We start from the raw sequence: 19,824 nt of genomic DNA on the forward strand, positions 1-19,824 counted from the left end.
AAATGTACTGAGCTGTGTCCTCATCATTCCACATTGTACGTTGCATTATAGTCTAAATGTCTGGTGATCGGGGTATATGCGCTGCAGCGCCGGCCACCCCTGGGCTCTGATATCATTGAAATGGGCACTGTCATATTATCATTCCTTAAACTCACCCAGGGATACCGTGATTTAGCCCAAATGTCATGTGCCTGATCACCCAAGATCGCGATTAACACACTTTTCATGTCACCCACAGCCAGGGTAACACCTCCCATTTGCTTTTCAAATGCTTAAATCCACTTTCCCGCCCCAGCTGTGAGGGACGGTAGCGTTAAATATTTCCTATCCATGTGTGGCCATGGTACATACTGTGCCTTCCCTGGTACTTTTTGCAAAAACGGGAATTGTGCCCCCACCATCTTCATCACCTTCTTTTTCCTCACCTGCTTTCCTTTCGCAACCACTACATGCCCAAAACAGTTCCTCAACCTCAGCCCCCGCAATCTTTCCACCCGTGGCAACATGGGCAGGGCCTCTTCCTCCCCCCATTCATCCACTCCTCCTCTGCTCCTTCTGCCTCGTTGACCGACCTCAGACTCATACTCCAAACTCCCTGCCAACACCTTCTCTCGCTTGACCCTCCAGACTGCCACTCCTTACCTTCCTTTTCAATATGCACATCCTTAATCACTGTACTGTCATTTATAAACAAAATGTCTCCTGCTCTCTACTCATCTGTCCTCATAGTTGCTTGCTGCCCATCCCCTCTAGCTGTCTCAATTTCACTAACAATTCCCCTGCCATCCTTAATGCTTATTCTAACTTGTTATGTGGCTTCAGCTCTGGGTCCCTCTGTTCTTCAGCTCGAGCCGCTGCAAATGCTATAGGGTTTGGGAGATTCTGGTACTGGGATGATGATGACGGAGGAAGAGGAGCAGTGGTGGGTAGCGGGACATAAATGGTATTCGTGTACCCTGACGCTGCACGTGTGGGCTGGCACCCTAATGGGGGAGGCTGTGCTGCTTGTGTTGTAACTGATGGGGTGGGAGATTCCTGGCAGTCAGAGGAGTGGGCGTAGCTGGGATCAGAGCGCACAACAGAGGAGGTCCACCCACTGTCTTCTTGGGGCTAAATCCTCTACCATCCTCCATAACTCTAACACTCCCATTCTATTCTTTAATTTCTTCCCCTTATATTTTACTGATAGCAATGTGTACATATGACCCAGGATGTCTTTATTATTCGTTACCTGTTCTGGCCATGGTTTAAACATACTCGCTTTCGTCTCGGCCACCCATTCCCTATGATACTTCCTAATCTTCTCCCCATACAATGGAAGAACCATACACAAGTACTGCAGTGAGGTCGCCTGCTCCATTTTTGCCACCCCTATTCAAACGTTATGCAATACCTTACTTTACTTCAGGCTCCGATTCAGCGGTCCCCTGTCAGCCCGTTACCCTACCTTTTACCCGTTACCAATGCCCTACCTATCCCCTTCATCAAACTCCCCTGCACACACACGCCTCACTCTAATTACACAGAGCCCATACTCGGACTACTTTTTCCTTCTCACGCCCCCTTTATATCAGGTGTAGCGATCCCAGGCCCACTGAATACAGAGCCTCTACCTTTATTCCTATTAAATAACACAGCACTGTCTTGTTCCCCCAATCGGGAAGGATCCAATTCCTCTTTACTCCATATAATAATAAAAAGAAAAGTAAAAAAATACAAAATGCCACGTGGGGTTTCTACTCCACAATCGTACCACTATCACCACACCAACTCTCCACTCCACTCTCTCCAACACTCACTCTTCACCCACCGAGTAGTTTTCTCCCACATAAATGCACTTACATATGCATGTTCTCCCGTGTTCCTGCATCACAGGGTTTCATCAAAAGCCAGCACAATCCGGGAGCGGCGCCATGCTCCAAAGAGCAGACAGGAATTCAGGCAACAGTGCTCCTCTAAACCGCTCCAATTTGTGCACAGGGCAATGGTGGCTCCAGGTGGGTGCGGCCCCTCCAGATGTGCAGCTAGGAATCCTCTGTCTCTGCGGAGAGGCTGGGATCACGTTGTGGTCACCAATTTGTAAGGTAAACCTCCAGACAACCAACCAAGAAAAAACAATCTTCTAAGGAAAAAGGCCAGGTGCACCTCTTTGCAAGGAAAACAAGATTTATTTTGTATACAAAAAGGAAAAAAGGTGACACAGGGTGGCGTAGAATCCAACTGCCATGGAGCTCGCTCTCTGGGTTAGTTCATGGAATGCAATTAGTCAAATAGCAAATAATCATCACTCGTGACACAAACCGCATACAGTGTTATCCCACCATCCTCATTGACTACAAGCTATATACATATTACCAGTCTCCTATAGTCCCTTTGACCGATTGGCCACATCTTCATCTACCCCTGCCCTCTAACATGTGGTCTTTTACTCCGTCACTGTGGTTCACCACTACTTGATTAGTGGGTTACATGATATGTTACCCTCCCCATGGGCCTTTTCACATGGCGTGCACCTCGCCATTAACATGAGCTTAGTGGATACTTTCGAGGTCAAATTGGCCCTCATAATACAAATCACAGAATGTTTTACTCCTTGCTCCCCCCAAATTATCAGCTGCCCCTCCTGGGATTGTGTCTCTTGGAGACCACACTAATTACACACATTATGAAGGATTTAAGGGTCTTGTTTGCAGGTATCTGGCAGTTCAAAAGGGACAGTCCTTATTCTGGGAGGTGCTAGGGTCCTAAATCTAGACTGGACCTTTGACAGCCCGAAACCTCTGCCTCGGCTCCCATGGGTTGGTCTTTCGGGGACGGGCACAGCCCTGTCCGTGCTCGGCGATTCACATTCCTTTCGGGTTTCGCAGGCATCCAACACGAGACAATTGTATTTTATCTGTCCATCCTGTTGGCCTCTATGTTTGGTTGGGAAAGTGATTCAGATCTCATTTCAATGTCACGCTGCTACTTTCACCAAGGTCTGCGGCAGACTAGTACTTGCTTTAAATATGGCATTACCTCAATATTTCTCGCGGGGGCATGGCCTACGTTTGCATTGGTATACACTACATTTCACTTATTATACTTTGATATTACTCATGCCTTATCCTGGGGCCTACCTACATTCAGATGAATATTGGAAATTACTACATTTGTTATTCCCACGTTGCATGCCCCACCCCCTGCTGTCGTGCACCTGCAATTTCCTTGCGCATCTTTATATTTTCCTCAATCTAAATCGTTTGGGTGATCATGGGGCCTGAACGTGCATCCCAACAAACTGTATCCCAGATAGCCCCATATCGCTCCTCCGACTCCAAAATGGACAATCTGCTATTAAGGTCCTCTGCTATTCCTGGCTTCTCTGTGTTACTGAGTGCCTTGGACATTCCATACTTTTTTTTTTAAACATCTCTTTATTAACTGGTTCACATCTCCACCTCAGACCATATCACATTTACATCAGTAAAATACAAGCAGAACAGCAGGTTAACAACAAATATTGTGCAACCTTTAGGGCACACTTGGCACACCTTCTTATTGTCCTCTTCTCCTCACACCTCCTTCTGCCGGGCGAGAGAATGTGCCCCCACATCCCACCCCCCTTTCATTCCATGTCCTCATCCCTTGCCAGCAGATATACTGCAGTGGAACCCATATGTCCTTAGGTCTATTCTGTGGCCCACACAGGGCGGCGTAGTCTTTATCGGTGTCGCTCAACCGGAGTAGGTCCTTCAACCACCCTTTCAACTCCGGGGGGGGCTGTATGTGTCCATCTCATGAGCATGCATCTTCTAGCTATTATCACACAGGATGCCAGAAGCTTACTGTACTTCTTGGGTATACCCGGAGACCACCCCAGCATGCCACATAGCATCCTGCGCGGAACGTTCTGCCCCATGATTTCCGCCATGATTCCGAACACCCCCTCCCAAAAGGAGCGCAAAGCGACGCACCCCCATAACATGTGGATCATATCCGCCTGATCTTCCCTACACTACAGGCAAGCAGCAGAGTTTTTTGCATCGAATTTATGTGCATGCGCTGGTGAAATATAGACCCTATGAAGTGTCTTAAACTAAATCAGTTGCAACCTTGAACTGAACGCCCCAGTGTGCGTGACTCCACATATTCTCTCCCACTGCCTGTCCCCTAAAGTGACCCCACTATTTCGTTCCCAGTGCTCTTTGCTTGGGGGGGAGATCCCAGTGTGTATCTGCTAGTAACATCTTATATATTGTCGATCACCCACTGCACCCCAGAGAATTGCATATATAATGCAGCAGGGGTGTAGTCCGAGGGAGATCTGGAAAAACTGGCGACCACTCTTTAAAGGCTGCCCTCATCCTGTAATACTGTAATGTGTGTTGAGGGCCTTTGCCCATCATACCCCCGAACACCTCTTGAGACATAAACTTCCCTTCAGGATACATATCCTCCACGTTTTCAATCCCCGCCCCTCCCCACTCCCCTACAATGGACATGTCACATGTGGGCTCCAGGGCCTCAATCTGCCATAGCCGAATGCCCAGGTCAAACGGGTGTTCCACTCCTACCCTTTTCATAGCACGCCTCCAGGCATGCACCGTACATGCCACAGGGTCGAACCTACATTTGTCAGCTACCCTCCCTGTAATCAAAAGTCCCTGTAACGAGTAAGGGTACACTGAGCCTCTCTCAATATGCACATGCAGTGGCCCCCGCCCTCCCTGCATCCAGTATCTCGCAAAAGACAGCTGGGCCACCAAAAAGTATGCCTCGACATCTGGGGCTCCGATCCCTCCCCTCTCCCATGGCTGCGTCAAGATCTCCCAGCCTATTTGTGGGGCTTTGGGATGCCAGGCTAGCCGAATCAGTTGAGACCTCATCTCAAGAAAGTAACCCTTCCCCAGCCAGACTGGTATATTTAAAAATATATACAAGAGCTTGGGGACAACCACCATTTTAACAATAGCTACTCGACTAATACGTGTGAGTGGTAGCTTGCACCATCTGTCTATCTTTGCCCTCAATGATCTTAAATACTCCCCATGGTTCTTATCCAGCAGGAACTTGGCGTTCCTGCTGGCTGCCACCCCCAGGTACGTAACCGTATCCTGTTCCCACTCTAACCCCTCTGTGCTGGTCGGAGGAGTCGTTACCTAGTTCAAGGGGAACAGGGAAGACTTACTTTGATTCAAGCGGAGACCAGAGAATTCGCCAAACTCAGCCACTTCCTGTGTGAGGGCTTAAGGTTAGCCTCAGGGTTCCTTATATAGATAATGGCATCATCTGCATACAGTGAGATCAACTCCCTCGGCCCGCCCATGCCCCGTCCCCTGTGTCCGTGCATCTTTCGGAGTCTACCCGCCAGTACTTCTATAGCCACTGCAAAAAGCAATGGGGAGAGCGGGCACCCCTGCCTCGTCCCCCTCCCAAGCAAAAACAGGTCCGACCAAGAACCGCCTATTTTTATCTGTGCTCTACACCCCGAATACAGCAACCTCACGGCCTTCATAAAATATGGAGGGGTCCCCACACACGGCAACACCTCGAACAAGTACTCCCATTCAACAGAGTCAAATGCTTTCTCCATATCTAGCAGCGCTGCCACTGCCTGTATGCCGGGTCTATTTGCGCCAAGATAGCGAATAATCACCGGAGGTTTAAAGACGTCAACCTTCCTCGAATAAACCCAAATTGGTCCCTGTGCACTACTTGCGGGACATACGGCAGGAGGCGATCTGCCAAGACCTTAGCAAAGATCTTCGTGTCAAGGTTTATCAAAGATATTGGCCGGTACGACGATCAATCAAGTGGGTCCTTGCCTGGCTTTGGGATCAGTGTGATAACAGCTTCCCGGAGCGCAGGGGGAGTAGACCTCTGTCCATCCCCTCTTCTCACATCGCCACCATATGACTAGCCACCACCGGACCCTATTCTTTATAAAACTCGACCGTTATGCCGTCTGTTCCTGGGGCCTTTGCGGTGTGAAGGGCTTTTATCGCTCCCAACACATCCTCAATGTAATCTCTCAATACAGTACCCGAAGGTGTACCCCTTGCGGCATACAGGGATTCGTAGAAACTGTGAAACTCCCCTGCTATCTCACATGGTTTCACCAGGATTTCTCCACAGCTGGACCTCACTGCTGTTATTTCCCCAAATCCCTGCTCTTCCCTGACCAGAGCAGCTAGGTATCTGCCCGGCCTCTCCTCCTCTCTGTATTTACAAGCTCTTGCAGGTTTGCAAAAAGTACTGCACCTCCCTGTCCACTAGCACCCTAAATCTATCCAACCCTTCCTTCAGCTTGGCAAGCAACTTTGATGAACCCAGTCTCTCCACCTCCCCGTCCCCTCCCACTGCTTTATCTCCAATTCCACCGCATTAAGCTCTCTCCGTATTGTCCTCAACACCCTAAGCTCTGCAGACAGACACCCCAATCTCAACCCCACTTTAAACACCTCCCAGAGCATTCCCTTACTCTGCACCGAGCCTTCGTTTTCCAGGAAATAATGCTTAATCAGGCTACGTATATCACTTTTTTAAAGGCAATATCTAGCAAGGCTTCTGGTTTAAACCTCAATCTAGGTCGGGGCAGCGGTTCTCCCAAACCCACTGTCCACAAGACCGGGGAGTGATTGGACAGAGTCGTTGGTGGCATCTCGCAACCTACTGTGCAACGAATAAAGTGGGGGCAACACAGTATATAATCTATCCTGGTTGATGTATTGTATGCTGTAGAGTGATGCGAATAGCCCGCCACGTCCGGATGCAACACCCTCCACACATCCCCCAGTGCAAGGGTTTCCATAGCCCCCAGCACCGCTTCAGCTGCCCTCGTGCGCCTCTGTCTCTCTCCCGTTGTGTCCAGCCCTGGGTCCAAGATAACATTCAGATCCCCGCCCACAGAACATACGTATCTCGATACTTTAAGCATTTTTCCAGGAGACCCTTAAAAAAGCCTGGATCGTTCGAGTTGGGGCCATATATATTGACCAGTGTTAATTTTGATTGGCCCAGACACCCCAGGACAATGACATACCTTCCAGCTGGATCTATCTCAGTCCCACTGTCCCTGAACACCAACGATTTGTGTATCAGAGTCATTATTCCTGCCAAATATGTAGAATATGTGGTAAAATACTTGCATTTACCCCACCCTCGAGAAACCCATTCATTCTCCTGTCCCTTAAGATGTGTTTCTTGCAGCAATATGATTTTAGCTCCATGCCTCTCGCAGTACTGCACGACTTTCCTGGCTTTGCGTGGGTCATTCAGGCCCCACACATTCCAGCTCATCACCCTATACACCATAACTCAAATAAGTGCAGCACCGAGTGCCAATATACCTTGCCCAGGTGGCCATGCCCAGTCGTACAACATGGTCTTTCCGATGTGATGTGAACTCGTTTCATAAACCCCAACTCTGCCAACCGGGCAATTTATACTCCCCTCATTCCCTCCAGGCCCCTTCCCTCTACCCCCCACCCACACCTCCCACCCCCAACTTGCAGTGATCAACCCCCCCCCAACAATCCCACACAAACAATGGCATGGGCCACTGCCCAGGGGCGCCAGACCCCACTTCCCAAGCGGCCAACCGCACTTTAACAGCAGAGGAGAATCAACCAAGAAAAAATAAAATGAGATAAAAGCATTCCATCATGCCGCAGGACTGACTAGGTACATAACTAGCTATAATTCCAGCTTGACCCTCCGGGGTGGGAGTTCCAATTGAGCCAGCTTCTCTTTGACCTCTTTCCCTTGACTTGGATACACTTGGTTTCATATCTCTTCAAGTGTAACCGGACTGTCCGTCTCCAAGTCCCTTATCGTCTCGTTTCGGCAAGTTCTCAAATTCATGTGCAGCCGGCACATCTGTGAAAAAATAAGCTCTCCCATTGTGCTGCACCCTGAGTTTGGATGGGTACTGCATGGAATACTGCAAGCCCTTCTCACTCAGCCTTCTCTTCACAGCTGCAAACGACATACAGGCCTTCTGGACTGCCGGGGTGAAGTCAGGATAGAAGGAGACTCTGCTGTTCTCATACGTGAGGTCCCCAAGCTACATAGCCCGTTTTAGTATGCCATCCCGGTCGCAATAATTGAGTACCTTAGCAATGACCGATCTCGGATTTTGACCTGGCCTTGGAACCACATGCGTTATCCTGTGTGCTCTCTCTACTAAGAATTGTGAGGACAAAGCCAGTCCCTGCAATACTTCTTTGATGAAGGTCTCCATAAACAATTCCAGGTTCTGCTGGGGAACAGTTTCTGGAATCCCGACCACTCTTATATTGTTCCTGCATGACCTCGTTTTGAGATCCTCATTCTTATCCCTAATGCCCTTCACTTCTCTTCTCAGTTCTTGCACCGCCTGGGTTGTCTCATTGCTTGTATCTTCTAGCACCCCCACCCTTGTCTCCACCTCCAAGGTTCTGCTGCTCTCCTTGTCGATCCTTTCTTGCATCCTGTCCACCTTTATAAGTCAGCCAATCCAACTTGGAGTTAACAGCAGCGAACCCGGACCGCACCTCTGCCAGGATCATACTCAATTCTGAGGAAGGGGGTTCCTCGCTCAAGCCATGTTGGCCGAATCAGTCCCCGGCTCAGTTGCTTCTCTATCCCTCCTAGACCCGTCCTTATGTGTGAACGCCAGTCGGGTTTGCTTCTTACCACCCATCGCCATCAATGTCTTCCAGGTTGCCGGCCGCCATGCACTCTTCCGTATCCCGGGTCCATCCAACCGTGCCCCCTCCTTGAGATTGGACCGGGATCCCGACCACAACTGCAGAAAAGTGGGCCCTGTGTGCAAGCAGCTCACCCACACTACTTCCAGCCCCTCTGCGCTAATGTAATCAGTCACCTGAGCTCCACTCAGCTAACAGTTTCTTCCAGGCCCTTGTACAACACCGGCCTGCCCTCACCAGTCTGTGGCCCTGCAGGCCTCCTGTCCTGGGCTGCTGGCTCTTCGTGCTCAGGGCCTGTAGAAAAAAAAGGGAGCTCTCCCCTCTCTCCTTCCTGCCCACCGCCGTGGGCCTTGCATGTTCTCGTGCCCCTCCCCCCTTCGGAGGGCCTCCAGAACTTGCCTGCCCCTGCCCTTTTCCAAGGTGTTACACTTAATCCCGTTGTTGACCTCCAGCACACAGTACAATTGCAGCACTGACTGCTTGCCACCCTTCCCCCGGGTGTAGCCAGCCACAGTGCCCTGTGACTTCAGAGGGCCTCCAGTGTCTACCTGCCCCACCCCCTTCTAGGTGCTGCACTGTCGGTATCAGCAGGCTGCCCCCTCAAGCTAGTTAGTTTTTGGGCCCCAGAGGGGCTATATGGCCATGTGCAGGGGATCTATGCCCTATTCCAGCTATAGATATTCCTGAGCCAGAGGGTCCTCCCGACTTCCTCAGGATCTTGGGCCACCGCCGACTCGCTCCTTCAACTCAACGGCCCGAGGCTGCCCAGCCCCTCACTGCTCCTCCGCTGGTAAGGCGCTCCACACCCCTGAACCCCCTCAGAGCCCACAGCTGACTGCCTTCAGGGCCGGAGGGAGGGGGCGCTTCTCTCAAACCCCACGGCTCTCCTCCTCCTCGCTGCCAAATCAGATCTCTGCCCGCACCGAACTCCGCCCACTTTCTCTCCGCTCCGCCGGTGTTCTTCGCCGACCGTGTGACTGCGACCTCCTCCTCGCCTCCGTTCACAGCAGCCACACTGTCCTGCGGGCTCCACTGGTCCAGCGGTGCACGAGCACTCAGGCCAGTACAGAGCTGCGCCGCCAGACCTGGGCCTCCAGCCACGCCACCACTTCCCGGCCGCCGCACCAATCACTCAGGCCACCTCCACTTTGGCCTTGGAGCAGCCGCACCAGATGCCCAAACCGCATCCACCGCTGCCTCGGAACTCCCGCAGCTCTTCCCAATGGTCTGCTGCAGTTTTTGGCCCCAGAGGGTCGGATTTCGGCCTCCACTGTCAGGATACAGAGAGATCACACAACCCCCACCATCTTGGTCGTGGGCTCTCTAGCGTCACCGACATTCCATACTTTATAGTGAATTCCAAGGCCTCGCCAAACCAATGTAGCCCCTTCAAGATTACCAAGAGTGAAGAACCTGTATCCCTGGCAGATTTCATGATATCATTTGCATACAGTTCTAGCTTGTGCTGTTGCCCCCCACTTTCCACTCCCTTTATTCTCCCATCATTCCTAGGTAGGCATGCCAGAGGTTCTATGGCCAAGGCAACAATTAGGGGAGACAGCGTGCAACCCTGTCTCATACCCCCCAAAATCTGTAGTCCGTTCTGCCAGTTCCCTGTTGACATTCATTCTCATTGTCAGGGTTTTGTAATTTGCCAGTACCATTTTGATAAACTTTGGCCTCCACTCATAGGCTTCCAAGGCCATTTCTGGATATTGCCAATCTAGACTGTCAAACACCCGCTGGGCGTCTAATGCCAGTAGTGCAAAATTCTGATCTGTCCACCTCCCATTCAATTACATTCATGACCCTTCTAATATTATCATTTATGTTGCATGCCCAGATGAAGCCTATTTGATCCGGGTAAACTAATCTCCGTAGCTTGTGCATCAGTTGGATCGCTAGGATTTTTGCATATATTTCGGCATCTTCATCGGGCAGAGAAATAGGTTAATATGCTTTGCATATACCTGGGCCCTTCTCGGCCTTCAGAGCCAGCGTGGTTGTCGACATTTCCATGGTTTGTGCGACCACCCCCACCATGTTTATTGTAGTAAATAATTTGGCAAGCCGCCTCATCAATGCAGTTTTAGATGCCTTATAATAGCCGTTTGTTAGCCCGGATAGACCAGGGGTCTTCTTCTGTGATAATGCATCAATTGCCCTCCCTGCCTCCTCCGACGTAATCACCTCTTCTAATAACTCTGTGTGCCTCTGGAATCTGTGGCAACTATACCCTACTAAGGAATGCTGTTTGTCTGTGTCTAGCGACCTCCCTCATATACGTTCTTCATAAGAGAATGTGATTATTTGAAGTTTCTCCCGTTCTCCCCTCTGGGATAGACCCCTCTCATTTTTCAGTTCCGCAATGGTTTTGCATCCTTAGCTTATGCAATTTTATTGCCAAGAAGTGTTTTGCCATTCCTCCTTTTATGTAATAGTTTTGTTTAGTCTACAGGAGAGTGTATGCAGATCTATCCACTAAATGGGCCTCTAACGGAGAGCATGCCCTCTTCAACACTCTGAGTTCTCCTCATCCCTTTTTGCTTATGCCCTACTTCAGCCACTTTGACCTCTTCTTCCAATTATTTCAGCTTCACCTCCGAGCACTCATAAATGCTGCAGTATTTATAAATTCACCCCTGACTACTGCCTTACTGGCATCCCATATTGTCTCCAATCCATATTCTCTACCTCGTTCACCTGGAAGTACCTCTTCAATGTTTCAGCAACGTGGGTCTGGATAGCTACATCCCTCAGAATCCGATCCTTCAGGCACCTCAGTTTCCTTCTCCTCTGCTCAAGGGTAACCACTTGTATTGTGAGGGAGAATGGGGGCATGATCTGAGAGATCTCTTTGACTTATGGCTTTGGCCTCCACTTTAGGGCCAATCAACTATGAAATCAGGATTATATCAATTCTTATCAACCCCCTATGAACAAACAAATGGTGTGTGTAGTTCCTATTGGTCTCCTTAAAGAAAGCCAGGTCTCTATTAGGGATAGTTCCTTCAGCAACCTTGCGAGGGCCTGCCTACTTCGCCAATCTTTTGGGCTCGGAGGAAGTATCCTATCCATCTCAGGGTGCATTACACGGTTGAAATCTGCCCCAATTATAATCTCCCCTTCACTAACACGCCCCAATTTCAACAGAAGGTCATCAAGGAAACGATTGTGGGCATCATTGGGTCTGTAGATTGCTACCAGGTGTAATGAATAAGGAGTAAGGCTCGGACACAGAGACCCTGTAGTTGTGCTTATAAACTTTTATTAAAGCAAAAGAAGGGTTGTCGAAAGATCTATCTCGCCCTAAAACTATGAGGGGTTTCCCTGCCTCAACAAAACTAAAGGATGTCAGTGTCAGAATGTCCAAAACAATATAAAGAGTTCTACGTCTTGTGTCTGAAATCCTATCCTTACCCTTACAAGCTAAACCTAAGAAAAAGTGCAAAAGGAAAAAACCTTTCAACCTGCCACCTGCAGCCTGCTTTACTGTTCCAACATAATATTTCAAAGGGGTGCACAAATAAACAAATAATTAAAGTTCCACAAACTCCCACAATTCTCCAAGGGAGGGCTTTTCTTTCTCCTACGGTGGTCCTCAGCCACTTCCTTGGTTGTAAACAAATTATCTAGTGAATTCTTGCTCTTTCCTTTTACTGCACTGGTTATGCATTCCTTCCCCCTTAGCCTGCTCATGTACCACAACGTGGTTTTCCCCAGTTTTTGTTTAATCACCAGATTTCCTTCACTTAGTCCTTTTATGGTTAAGGGTTCTTCCTCTTTCCCTTGCGTTGTTTAACACACTTTTATTTTATTTACAATCAAGGGCTCCTCTCGTTTTGCAATAAGGTTTCCCAGCTCTTAACACCATGGGTGAAGTTCTTTCTTTCAGCTTCTCTTCAGCTTCTCTTCAGCTCTCACCACAGTTCTTTTCCTTGGCAAAAGGAACCTTTCCAATGAAGGGGGTATGATCCCCTTCCCTTAGCATTAAACACTCAAGGGTTCTCCCTGACCCCTTGACTTACTCCAGTTTGCAGTTCTTTTACAATTCACAATTCATCAGTTCTTTTACAACATTTCCACTCACGGGGTATGGTTCCCTTCCCCTAGATTTCACACTCTTAAAATGTGGGTTTCCAGACTCGCATTCACTTTGGCCAGGCTTGCGCGTCTGCCAGGTCTTTGCGATTTTTACACATTAGGTTTGGCCTGCTTTACTCTCCTGCCAGGACCTTCAAATATTCAACTTCACATTCAGACTTGCCTGGTTTACTCTCCTGCCAGGACTTTCCAATATTCAACTTGACATTCAGTTTGGCCTGGTTTACTCTCCTGCCAGGACTTTCCAATATTCACTTCACATTCAGACTTGCCTGGTTTGCTCTCCTGCCAGGACTTAACAACAAGTTCAGGTGTGGGTCTCCAGACTCGCCTTCACAACCTTCCCCACTTACATATGGGTGCATGTTCCCAACTCGCACAGTGCCTGGTTTACTCTACTGCCAGGACCTTTCAAACTGATCTTTACAAGGTAATATAAGGAAGGCATGGTATCAGATAGTAAGATAACAAGTGATCACAGTTCAGGGATGTTTATTGAACCTTCAAATGAGCTGGTAAAACGCCTATCTAATCCTAAATCTAAAGATGGGAGAAAGCTACGATCATCAAATAATAACGGAGTCCTAGTGATGGCTTGTCAAAATTAAAAGGCATATACTAATAAACCTATTGCCAATCCTTACTTCTAAATACAAATAGTGTGCGAAACAATGTTATGCAAAAAAAAGTGTTCAAGAAATGATATGTCAGGATATTTGAGCCGTTGGCTCTCCTTCCCCACGTTTTCAGCACGGAACAGGGAAGCACACTCGAACTTAGCACACACTCTGGCTTCTCTGCACAATGATGCAGTTCAAAACCTCAGCATCAGGGACTTCTGTACCAAAGTCTATTTGCCAATCAAAGGGGCTCATTACACGGTAGGCGGAGGACCAAGGTGCTATTAGCACCTTGGTCCATGCCGGTAAAATACCGGCACCGCCTTGGTGGAAAGGGGAATTACCGCCCTATTCCAAGTTTGGCGGGTGGTAATTCCCCCCATCCCCCATTGCCCTTCCCCATTCGCATTTTTGCCCCATAGGGCTCTATGGGAATGGGGAAGGCGCTAATTACGGTTCCGCAAATTACGGTACCGTAATTAGCACCCTGGTCCCTTTGCGGGTTGGTTTTTAACACCTGCTAAACAGCAGGCGTTAAAGTACCTACCCGCAAAGGGACCTCGTAGTAAGGCAGTAAGGGTTAACGGTCACCGGTACCATTACCGGTGACCGTTAACCCTTACCGCCTTCCGTGTAATGAGGCCCAAAGTCTCTTATTTCAGAGGGCCGGTTGTGACAAATAAACACCAAAGTTCCTTTCTTCTCAGTATTTGACATGTATAATTTCTCGGGTGATTTACTGTTCACCCCGGGACCCCCTCTGCCGGTCTCAGACCCACTTTAACACAATGTTCTTAATTGATCTCCCTCCATCGGGCTCGGACCATTTTATCTCATTTTCCATTCTTTCCTTTTCTATATCAAAAATAAATCAAAGGCTTTCGATTGTGCGCAGGATTTTGCTTGACCTGCCACAGGACCACTTCGATTCACAAAATCTTTCTCTTTACAATTCTTGACTTTCACTTCTGCCACCTCTTTGCTGGATACCTTACAGAAACCTTTGATTGAGCATGCACGCAGTGCCAGACCACTTTGTCAACGATATCGTATCCTTTCAAACTTCAAACATTCATCAGCAGTTCAACTGTACTTGCTTCTTTCATCGCACGCGTTTTAATAATGTTAATTCCAGCGCTTGGTATACAATGCTGCTGCTTGCAACCTTGACTTCAACACATACCGGTATTGTTATCGGTGTCCCCAACTCACTGGCTGTGTTGATTTCTCTGTCGCTACTTTGTTCTTGGAGCCAAGGACGGTACTACGGTGGCTGCTGTGTCTCCCCGACTCGATTAGTCATGTAGGAGGAGCGTGGGTACCTCCGACACAAAATGCAGCATTCTTCAGGCTTGTCTGCGGGCATTAAGCTGTCCTATCTCGGGATCTCTTGACCTTTCTGGGAAAAAACTGTTATGTTCAAGGGAATTTCCCTCTTTGCAAACCCCTCGTAGTTTGCCGTCTTTCATCCCTCATTCAGCTGCCGCCTCGAAACTGCTGTTTCCTTGTGTGCTTTGCCTCGCTCAGAGTTTTCGCTTTGATGCTCTGCCTTTTATCCATGTGGGGAAGCTTAAGGGAAGTCAGGTGTGAGTATTAGTCATTAATTGCCTGACCTCGCCTGACCATAGTATTGGGACACGTCAGGTATACTGCTTGGGTGTTCGTCTGTTTTCACCCAGAGCATGCTGTCCATGTGAATGTGTTCGTGTAGGAAAGGGGGAGGGTAGAGTTCCTACGTATCCTACCTGGTAGGATGGGGTAAAGGTGTTACAGGGGAGGGGGATACCACATCTCGCCATCCAGTGTCCCACTCCCCGAAGACCCCTCACCCAGGTGATCCTCCCACACTGGTCCAACCCCAGGAACTGGATCCAAAAGCGTTGGCCGTGTCCTGGCCACCTGGATGACAGATTCCTGGGGACTAGTGGATGAGACACCTTCTGGTTTCTCACAGTAGGTAGGTTTCAAACTTGTACACTTCACTAGGCAATAGACTTTTCCATGCTTTTCTTATCAGTTTGATTAATGAGCCTCCTCCTTCTCATTCAGTATTTTCAATACTTGTCACAGGGCTTTCCACCTGCTTCAACAGAGTCTTTAACCTTCCTCACAGTGCACTGCATTTGCTATGAAGTGCCCCGGTGCCCCGCTTTTTCCCTTTGGGCACAGCGGTTTGTTTTAGCTGCTCTGGCATTCTTCGCGTTGCCCTTTGTTTGCTGTGGCATGCTGACGGTTCAGTGCAGTGTTACACCCCTTCTCTGCTTCTCGCCTGGTCTCCTGCGTCTCCTGGCAGTCTTGCGCTGCCCTCAGTCTCACTACTGCATACCTCTGGCTTCCTGGCCTAGCCCGGACAGCATTTCCAGCAGCCTTCCAGCGTCAGCCAGCAGTCTGCTTGCTTTCTAGCTTCTGACCGGCTTTGCATGCAGCAAGGCTCACTCTGCAGCATCTCTCTTGCTGTGATTCTCTCTGTGTTTCTCTCCATTCGCACAGCTGATGTGTATTTAAACATCCCGCTACTATGTAGCTCGCCAACCACTAGAACACAGTGTAGGCTTCCTGTTTCTTGGAATCTTCATCACTCCGGTCTTCTTTCTCGTCTCAGTACTTTATGGTGTAATTTATCAGGATGAACCCTAATGTCAGTATAAGATGGCTGGATAGGTTCAATACCACAGTAGGCTAGAACGGTCTGTGAACCTGGGGGGAGGGTTATATCTCGAATGGAAAGGTGGGTGCTGCATTTCTTGTGACCAATCACTCTCCCTCTCATGAGGGTCCTCTCCCCCACATGATCCTTCATCAGACAGCTACCCCCAGGCTTGGGCTAAGGTAATGGCTGCCCTTCCTTGGCCATATGGGAAGAGAGTTCCCCTGTACAGCTGGTTGCCTCAGAACTCATTAATAAAATTACAAAAGTAGTCCAAAAAGGAGTGTACACCAAGCAAGAAGTAACGCAATTTATCCTGGGCCCCAGACGCAGCTGGGAAAGCAAAATTCACACAGAACTTCAAACAGAACTACATGAAAGGTGCTGTCAAAGATACGCCCCTAAAGCAAGAACTTTCCAAATCGATCTGAAACCACTATGTTTAAAGGGTGAAAATGATTCATTTTGAAGGGGATTTTTAGCTTTTGCAGCAATGGAAGGCTTTCCTTTTCACTTGTTTCCATTCATAGGTTTCAGAACGCACAGGCATATGTTTCAGTGTGTCCCCTTGTTCCATTTTGCTTGAAGTGTGCTAGGCAGGATGGTGCAGCAATGTTTGTTGCTGCCAAAACGCAGTTTTGAGGTCCTGGTGCGCACAGGAGCCAGCACAGCCAGGTTGCTGTTTCTTGCGCAAATGCAGCTTAGTGATGTGGGGCAATGCCGTTGAGGGGGTCAATATATTACACAACACACACACCTTATGTAAACTAGAAACAGCGAGGCCTGATGTCTACTGAAGACAAACTGAAAAGCGCACAATCTAGGTGTCGCGATGCCTGGCAGACACTGTCTAAATTTGACTACACAGTCCAGACTGCCCGAGCATACCTGGGCAGGGATAATCCCGGTAGACTATTGGCATGGCTTTACGAACGGGAACACCCAGACCACAGACTACGTTGCTTCATGATGAATGCAGCATCCCCTGGAAATCCCAGCTCACGATTAACAAGACCTTTACCTCCTTCTATGCACAATTGCACAAGCATGATAACCCAGTTTCCCAAAAGGACTTGGACGTGGTGTTCTCCCATATATACCTCCTGAAACTCTCGAACAGTCAACAAGAGTCCCTGGATTTACCCATCTCTCTGTAGAGGAATTGAACAAAGTCATTGCTTTCTTGCCCACCGGGAAGACCCCAGGCACGGATGGGCACCCCTCTGAATTTTATAAGGCTTATACCACCACCCTGACCCCAGTACTTCTGAAAGTCTTTACAGAGGCCTATGACACAGGCACACTCCCGGCCGGCATGAGGGAAACCCTAGTGATACCCATTGTCAAACCTGGGAAACTTTTATTTTTTATTGTGCATTTAGCCAAAAGAATTCGGCTTTTTACACAGTGTACATAGTCATAAAATAGCATATAGTATTACATTCAGTCATTTAAAAACATAGGAAGAGAAAAAAAAATAACTACAAAAAAAGGAGAGAAGGGAATGACACGTTTTGATAGAGAGAATAAAATTACCAATTTCGCCAGGACAAACCCAATAAATACAGAAGAATAAGGGGAACAAAAACCAAACATTCACTTACATCACCGCTTAAATGAGAACATAGTCAACCAATTTTAACTCATTGAGCAGTTTAACCACTTCCATTGTCAAGGAAAATTGATTTTCTGAGATAATTCTCACCTACGGATCGTCAGAGTCCAACCATTCAGCCCTACCAAAGAACCTCTGTAATTTCCCCCATCTCAAATTGCTTTTCCCAGGACATGTTAACAGGAGATGTTTTACTGTATGTTTCACATTCATCTCACACTCCTGACATATGTCAGATGGAAAAGCCCTCTTATCCCGAATGTGTACAATTTCCACAGTAGGCAAGATATTTCATTTAAAATGAAGGAAAGTCATCCTGGCCTTAGGATCTGGAAATGTTTGTACATAGGTGGGTAAAACTGCTCTAGGTTTATCATATGCCGAAATATTTGTGGATAGCTTTGCTGTACGCAACCTATCAATCGCCCCAATCCAATCTCTCCTCTTGATAGATTCCTTAGATGTTAAAGGATTTGAACACAAAGTGTCAGTGTATGAGTCCGCTGAAACCAGGATATCAGAGCATTGTGATTTGAGTAGTTTCAAGAAGGTATTGTCCCCCTTAAGCATTTGGATTGGAACATTCTCATACAGAGAGTCAAGTTGATGGACAATAATCAATCTATATAAAGAAACCCATTTTATTTCCATCCATGATAGAGAGAGGACAGGCCCAACTCGTAATGAATAAAGGCCATCGGAACTGATTTGGGGAGATTTAATACTCTTTTCCATATCCTTGCTTCAATGCGTTCCCAGTTTATTTCAAAGCTTTGGATGTTACACTCCAGTCCGAACAACATAGTTGGTATTACCCTTCCCACATAGTATTTTATCAGCGGGATGAGAGAGAATTTACAATATTTTAAATGGCTCCTGATCATATGAGATCCTAACTTTATTGCTTCCAGCTCTAAAACATTATTCAGATCCAATTTGGTTGGACAGGGAGTGATCTTAGAGCCCAGATATGAGTTCTCCCAACAGCGGAACAGAGCACCCATCAATTTTCCACGAAAAAGACTTTGTTTTTGTTAATAGGTGCTTAAAATTCAAGACTTTGGATTTATTTGGGTTGATTTTCAAACCATTGGATTTTGCATACTCTTCCAGAGTGTAACGCTCACCTGATTCCCGTAGAGGCGCCGGTCTTGACTGGGCGTATACCGTATCTGCAAAGGTGATGTGTAACACACGGCTGGCTCTTTGGGCTGGACCTCTGTGCACTGTATGTCTGACTTGAAGGGTAAGATGTCTGCAGATAGAAAATATGGGGTTAAGGAACTGGGTTATTGAATGTCTCTCTCTATTTCCCTTTCTCTTCTCCTGTAGAACCCCAAAGGTTAACGCTCTCACCTTAGATTAGTGAACGCCGTGCTCTCCATCTGCCTCGGGGCAGGGTGCTGTAACCAGTTCCTTCACTGGATAAGGGGAGCAGGCCTCTTGACTTCAGAGGACTGCTGTCCGTCGTTTACTGCACGAACGGTAAGTTTCGAGTAATTCTAATGTCTTTAAAGTCTTTAGTAATGATGTTTCTTGTTTTGCAGGGTTCCGGCGATGGCGCATGACGGGCTGAAGTGAGTTGAAGATGGAGCCCGTGTGATGAATAGAAGCGCCTGGAAGCACGTAAGTAAGCGCTTGTTGCCTGCTTCACGATGCGCTCTAACTGTCTTTTTATTTTGCAGGTACAAGTTCGGAGCGGCTGCAGGGTGCCGGAATACCCACTGGGTTAGATGTGGAAAGGAGTAATGGCACGTGAGTATTAAAGTTCCCCAATGTCTTTAAACGCACCTTGTTTTGTCTTTCAGATGCGGGATGCAGCGCCGAAGGCCTCCGGAGCGTGCGAAGAGTTGGTAAGCTTTTGTCTTTCAGATGCCGGAATGCAGTGTGAAGACCTCCGGAGCGCACGAAGAGTAGGTAAGCCTTTGTCTTTCAGTTGCCGGAATGCAGCGCGAGGCGTTGGTGACAGCCGATGGACCAGGTAAGTGAAGAGCTGTCACTGAAGACCGTAATGCTAACCTGTTCTTTCTTGTCTTTATAGGTGTTGCTGAAGACTGGATTCAGGATGGTAATCCTTTTTCCTTAGGCCCAGGATCAGATGCAGAAGACACGATGAACGTTCTGCTGCAGAGGATGCAGAATAACGCAAAGCAAGATTCATCCATC

At 48.1% G+C, this 19,824-nt stretch overlaps 1 protein-coding gene across 2 annotated transcripts in view; it reads left to right on the top strand.

The window, feature by feature from the left end:
* FANCD2OS (FANCD2 opposite strand) overlaps positions 1-19,824 on the top strand; it is a 152,878-nt gene that overhangs the window by 76,028 nt on the left and 57,026 nt on the right. The window lies entirely within an intron of this gene.

This window comes from Ambystoma mexicanum, chromosome 2p (assembly GCF_040938575.1).
Source record: "Ambystoma mexicanum isolate Mex_15411 chromosome 2p, UKY_AmexF1_1, whole genome shotgun sequence".
In the NCBI taxonomy this organism is placed as follows: domain Eukaryota; kingdom Metazoa; phylum Chordata; class Amphibia; order Caudata; family Ambystomatidae; genus Ambystoma; species Ambystoma mexicanum.